Here is a 6,748-nt window from a genome sequence, read left to right as displayed (position 1 = left end):
GAAACACAGTTCTTATTTCACAATTTCCATGGGTCAGGAGTCCAGGCATAGTCTAACTGTTCAGGATTTCACAAAGCTGCAATCAGCCAGCCTGCATTTCTTTCTGGAGCTCAGGTCTTCTTCCAAGTTCGTGTGGCTGTTGGTAGAATTTAGCTCCTTGGTGTTGTAAGACTCTGGTCTTAAGATATTTTTGCTGGCTGTCTGCTGCGAACCTCTCTCATCTCCTAGAGGCTGCCAACAATTCCTTGTCATGTGTCCCTCTTACAGCATGGTAGCTTAGTCCTTCTGACATGTCAGCAAGAAAATCTCTCTCCAGTCTGCTAAGACCATCTTGTATAACTTAATGCAATCATAGGACTGGCTCTCTCATCACTTTTGCTATACACTTTTGCTAGAAAAAAGGACCAAATTTTGCATGAATTCAAGGGAATGGCATTATGCAAGGTCATGACTCCTTGGGGAATCATAGAATTCTGCCTACCACAAGCACAATTTAAGGAATAAAAGTCCAGACGTATATGTGCAACAGTCTTGTCACTTCCTCATAGCTAACACTAGAAGACTAGTTGCAGCAATGATTTCTGTTCAATAGTTGCACACTTGTCTTAGTCTGCTCAGGCTACTGTAACAACATACCACAGACTGAGTGACTTAAACAACGAACATTTATTTCTCATTGTTCTGGAGGCTGGGAAGTCCAAGATTAAGGTGCCAGCAGATTCAGTGTCTAATGAGGGCACTTGTCCTGGCTTGTAGACACTGCCTCATAGCTGTATCCTCATTTGGGGGTGGAGGGGACACAAGGGGTGGAGGGGAGAGAGGGAGAGAGGGAGAGAGGGAGGGAGGGAGGGAGGGAGGGAGAGAGAGGGGGAGAGAGAGAGAGAGAGAGAGAAACTCATTGCTCTTCCTCTTTTTATAAGGGCATTAATGCTACCATGAGAGCCCTATTCTCATGACCTGATCTAAATCTAATTGCTTCCCAAAGGCTCCACTTCCAAATACTATCACATCGCAGTTTAGGGCTTCAATGTACAAATTTTAGGAGGACACAAACATTCAGTCCATGTCAACCTCATACTTTGGTTCTTTTCCTGTTTCATTCACTCTAGTAGCCTGAGGCTGAGATCTTTTTTAAAATTTTATTAAATTTACTGCTATGACATTGGTTAATAAAATTATATAGGTTTCAAGTATACAATTCTATTATATATTATCTGTGTATCGCATTGGATGTTCACCACCCAAAGTCAAGTCTCTTTCTGTCACCATATGTTTGACCCCCTTAACTTTCTTCTACCTCCTTTCCCACCCCCTTCCCCTCTGGTAACCACCATACTGTTGTTGTCTGTGTCTATAAGTTTTTTGTTGTTGATGTTGTTGGTTTTGTTTGTTCATGCATTGCTATCAGTTTTATATCCCATATGAGTAAAATCATATGTTTCTTAACTTTTTGCTTCTGACTTATTTTACTTAGCATGATATTCTCAACATTTATTGATGTCACAAATGGTAATATTTCATATTTTCTTATGATTCAATAGTATTCCATAATATAACTGTACCACATCTTCTTTATCCAATCATCTATCAAAGGACACTTCAGTTGTTTCCATGTCTTAGCCACCATATATAATGCTACAATAAACATAGGGGTACAAATGCCCTTACGAATAAATGTTTTCAAATTTGGGGGGTAGATACCCAGAAAAGGGATTCCTGAGTCATATGGTAATTCCATTCTTAATTTTTTGAGGAAACTCCATACTGTTTTCCGTAGTGGAAATTCCCACCAGCAGTGTATAAGTCTTCCTTTTTCCCCCATGACCTCTCCAACATTTGTTATTACTTGTTTTATTGATAATAGCCTTTGGAAAAGGTATAAGGTGGTATCTCATTGTAGTTTTGACTTGCATTTCTCTAATAGCTAGTGATGTTGAGCATCCTTCCATATATCTGTTGGCCATTGTATGTCTACTTGGGAAAAGTGTTCAAGGCCTCCACACATTTTTAAATTGGATTGGTTTTTGTTATTGTTATTGAGTTGTATGAGTTCTTTGTATCTTTTGGATATTAACCCCTTATCAGAGGTGTTGTTTGCAAATATCTTCTCCCATTCAGTTTGTTGCCTCTTTGTTTTGTTGGTTCTTTGTTTCCTTTGCTGTGTAGAAGTGTTTTAGTTTGATACAGTCCATTCATTTATTTTTGCTTTAACTTCCCTTGCCTTTGAGGTCAAATTTATAAAATCCTCTCTAAGACCAAGGCCCATAAGTTTAGTACCTATGTTTTATTTTATGCAATTTATTGTTTCAGGTTTTATATTTAGGTGTTTGATCCATTTTGAGTTAATTTTTACCTATAGTGACAAGTAGCAGTCTAGTTTCATTCTTTTGCATGTGGCTTTCCAATTTTCCCAGCACTTATTGACGAGGGTTTCTTTTTTCCATGGTGTGTTTTGGCTCCTTTGCTGAAAATTATTTGCCCATATATATGGGTTTATTTATGGACTCTCGGTTCTGTTCTATTGGTCTGTATGTCTGTTTTGTTGTTGTTGTTGTTGTTGTTGTTGTTGTTGTTGTTGTTGTTTTCCTGCAGATATCATGCTATTTTGATCATTGTCACTTTGTAGTATAATTTGAAGTCAGGGAATGTGATAGCTCTGGCTTTGTTCTTTTTTCTATGAGGCCTTTTTATTTGTGTTGTTCATTTTATTCTTTAGCACTCAGGCTGAGAAAATCCTTATCATGTACAATCTTAAGAACAAGGCTATTTTACTTGAAAGAGAAGGCAGCTAATAGGACCCAGTCTTCTTTTGATGCCATGCATTTGGTAAGTACCCAAGCAGGGAGAAAAAGAAGGTATCGGAGACTGGAAAAAATAAATGGTACCTTGACAACTAGAGGGGAAACTTTCCCATGTGTCATGAGCAGTTTTACAGTCACCCATAGCCAGAACTTAGACAAGTGTTGGGTTTTTGGAAGGAGCTAAAGGAGCTAAGTAAACACTTGCTTAGCAGCACTGTGATATAATAGGGTGAAAAAATGGAATTTGAGATCTGGATTTATGTTTTATTTAGTTCTGTGATCTTTGGCAAATCACAGAAGCCCTCTGATTCCTTCTTCCATATATAAATATGGAGATAATGATATCTTCTAGGCTATTTATGAGAAGTAGATGAGAAGATGAATGGAGAAATAGCATCTTAGCAATCACTTAGCATGAGAAGAATAAATTTCACTTTGAAATAAGATCGGAGTTTGGTTTAGGTAGTGTTGGCCACATGCCAGGGATGGTGTATTGTTTAATTGCATCAACAGATTTGTAGACTCTAGAAGTTATGTATATGTAAGGTATTATTATGTAAATTTATTTGGTGTGTTATAAATTACAAATTCATTCGCGCTTTGTATAAGAAGTAAAACAATGCATAATGAAAAAATAAAGATGTGCTCTTGTCCTTACTCCATTTCCACCTATTATCATGCAATATCAAGTCTAGTATGTACTTTTACATGCCTTTTCCCTTGCACATATGTGTATATAAGTATATACACATATGTATAGAAAAACACACATATGTAGGTGATTATTTACTTGTTTTACCAGAGATATAATACTACTACTCAAACTACTCTACAAATTGAAACTTGAGAGACTATCATGAGCCATTTATACATAAAACTAAATTCATCCTTATTCCCCCCCAGTTTCTGTGTGTGTGTGTGTGTGTGTGTGTGTGTGTGTGTGTGTGTGTGTGTTTGGGGATTGTACATCTGCTTTTTAGTCTAGATATCTTTTCCTTGTTTTCCATCCATCATCTGTCCTTTGCTCCACCCCTATCACTATCCCAGGTAATCCATATTAAAATCTACTGTGTATCTCTCTAATCACATATACACACATACACCTAGTCACTTATATGAAAGAGTTACTCTTGTTTGTAGGAATTAGATAAAATTATACACATGTCTCCAAATACTAGTCAACAGTATTTTATGGAAATCTTGCCAAGATGACTAATATAACTTTAGTTCATTCCTTTTAATAATTGCATAACTTCTGTAAGTTTCTCAAAATTTATTTAACTACTATGAACAATGTGGCAATAAATATCCTTGTATATATTTAATTTTTTGTAGTTTACTTTTTATTTCCATTGGATACATTTCTATAAGTGGAATTCAACAGGTCAATGGGTATGTATATTTTTATTTTAGTAGGCATTGCTATGTCTCTTCCCAAAAGGATGTCACAAATCCTATCATTAGTGTATCAATGTACTCTTTTATGCATGTGCCCTCCAAAACAGGTCTTCACATTTCCATGCTTGTATGTTTAATTTTGTTGGTTCAACGTCAGTAAATTGATATATCACATCAACATTTTATATGTCTACTGAACACATGCATTTCTCATTTTTCTACTGGCTTAGTTGCCTTATTTAAATTTTAAATATTCTATATGTTATTATGTATATAAACTCTTTTTCTTTTGTATTACCGATACTTTTCCAAATCCATTATTTATTTTTTACTTTGATTTGGTATCACATGTCATAATTGTTTTTAACTTTTAATAACTATGTCTACATTTTTTTAGAGACCTGAGTTTCCAGTCTTGGTTATGAATTTCCCACTCCTATATATAAGCTTTCTTGTAAATGATTATTTGTTTGTACACATATTTACATTCCCATCTTTAATCAATATAGAGACCAAGTTACAGATTTCTAAGTTCATTCTGATTACAAAGACAAACTCCTAAAACCATTCAAAGTTCAGCATTGAATTGATTCCTTTTTGTCTTTTCTACGAGAGTGATAGAAATCTTACAATTAAGTCAGTTTTATCCTTATTTCAATACTATCAAAATATTCATTCCTAAAACTCTTTCATTGGATTTAGGCTAAGTGATTAAAGTATAATTCAAAATTTTTTATCCTTCTATCATATTATGGTACAACTATAGTAACTGCTTCAATTTCTTCAATGCATTGCAGGATAATTTATTAAGATATTAATATGTGCTTTGTTTTTGCTGCAGCAAGTCTTTGCTTACATACAAGAGGTGCCCCACAGAAAGTAGAAATGTTCCAACATCAATTCCCCTTCCTGGCTTTCGTTCCCAAAGTATGAACTTATTGAGATTATGTTAGGTTGGCCCACAGGAGGTCAGGGGGAAAGAAGTGTCATTGGGTAAAGAGAAGAGAGACATGCAGATATTTGCAGGGCTTCAGGTTTAATGAGAACAGAAACCACTTCCTGTCCCTGTCCCCCAGCCACCTATGTAGATAAGGTGGTCTGGAGTCTTTCAAGTTCTTGCCATCAGTCAATGAAGTCCCCAATCCCTGCTTAACTTAGCAGCAGCACAGGGTCATGTGGAATGACTATATAGATAGTGGCACATGTGAACTGCCAAGTATTTTAGCAATTAAGGGCCCACTCTTTTCTTTACTCAACTCTAGACAAAGAGAAGGAAATTCATAACTAAAATTTGAGTTTGAACAATCTGACAGAAGAAGGAAGCTTCAAAAAGATTTATATCAGCTTTAAAAACAATAGTGTGGCCCTTATTTATACTCTTCAATTTCTTGAGGTAGAAGTCATGCAAATTACAAATAACATATACCCACCGTTATGTAAGTCCTTTACATCGATGAAGTTTAAAAATTGATAGCCTTAAGAGTATGGTACTATTATTATCCCCTTTATTTTTATTTTACAAATGAAGAAAGTTAAATTAGCTCATCTAACATTACATTGCCCATGAGAGGCTGACCCCCATGATCAAAACCCAGGTCTAAGGCTTGAGTTTTAACCATTATTCTATACTGCTTCAAGATGACATATATGGAAATATTTTGTAAACTATAAAGCTTTGTATAAATATAACACAAATGCAATATAAGTTATAAATACAAATATGGTAGGATAACAATTTTTTTATATTCAATTTCCTTCCCTCACCCACCTGGCTTCTTTGAACTTGTTATCCTTTCCACCAGTAAAGCTGAGCCATGAACACGAGACTAAGTTTGCTGGATAAAGGGAGGGCAGATATCTCCTATAACAAATAACTCATTGCTTGGCTTTTGGTTTCAAATAAAATGTTTTTATACCCAAAGGAAAAATAATCTTCCAAAAACCAAAATGCTTTTGATTAGTTGGAATTGCAAAAAAAAGACCAAGTTTAGAGGACAAAGCTCAGAGAGTTTGTAAAGTTAAGCCATAAACTAGAAAAAGAAGAGGATGTGGGACCAGAGTTAACATGTTACATGGGTTACTGAAACAGTTTCCAATATCCTATTTCTCTGGACCTTGGCTGCAGAGAATGTACAATAATAGGACCCCCAAGGAGGCTTGGCAGAATTACAGAGAAAGTCAGCTGGGCCTGGCTTTCCAGGGAATATCCTGGAAAGAATGCAAGCTATCTCAAGGGAGCCTGGCATTCAGCCTGGCAATGCAGGCACATGGTGCTTAGGTGACAAAAATAGGACTTGTGGGCGAACCCATGAGTGCCTGGGGGACTCACACCCTCTAAGGTAGTGCAGAGAAGGTGGTTTAAGTTTCTTAAGCTTTCCAGAGGCCAAAATGTCTTATGAACCAGAACAGAACCAAGCTTGAGATGAAGGAGATGCAAAATGTAAGGCCCTCAAAATCATAAGCATGGCAGGACCTGGACATCATCAAGGTGCTAATTGATACCCAGTAACCTGACAGATATCAAAGAAGATACCTTTGGCCAGGTAGGA

The sequence above is a fragment of the Pteropus vampyrus genome, unplaced genomic scaffold (genome assembly GCF_000151845.1).
Source record: "Pteropus vampyrus isolate Shadow unplaced genomic scaffold, Pvam_2.0 Scaffold186, whole genome shotgun sequence".
Classification (NCBI taxonomy): domain Eukaryota; kingdom Metazoa; phylum Chordata; class Mammalia; order Chiroptera; family Pteropodidae; genus Pteropus; species Pteropus vampyrus.
This window is presented reverse-complemented; position numbering follows the sequence as displayed.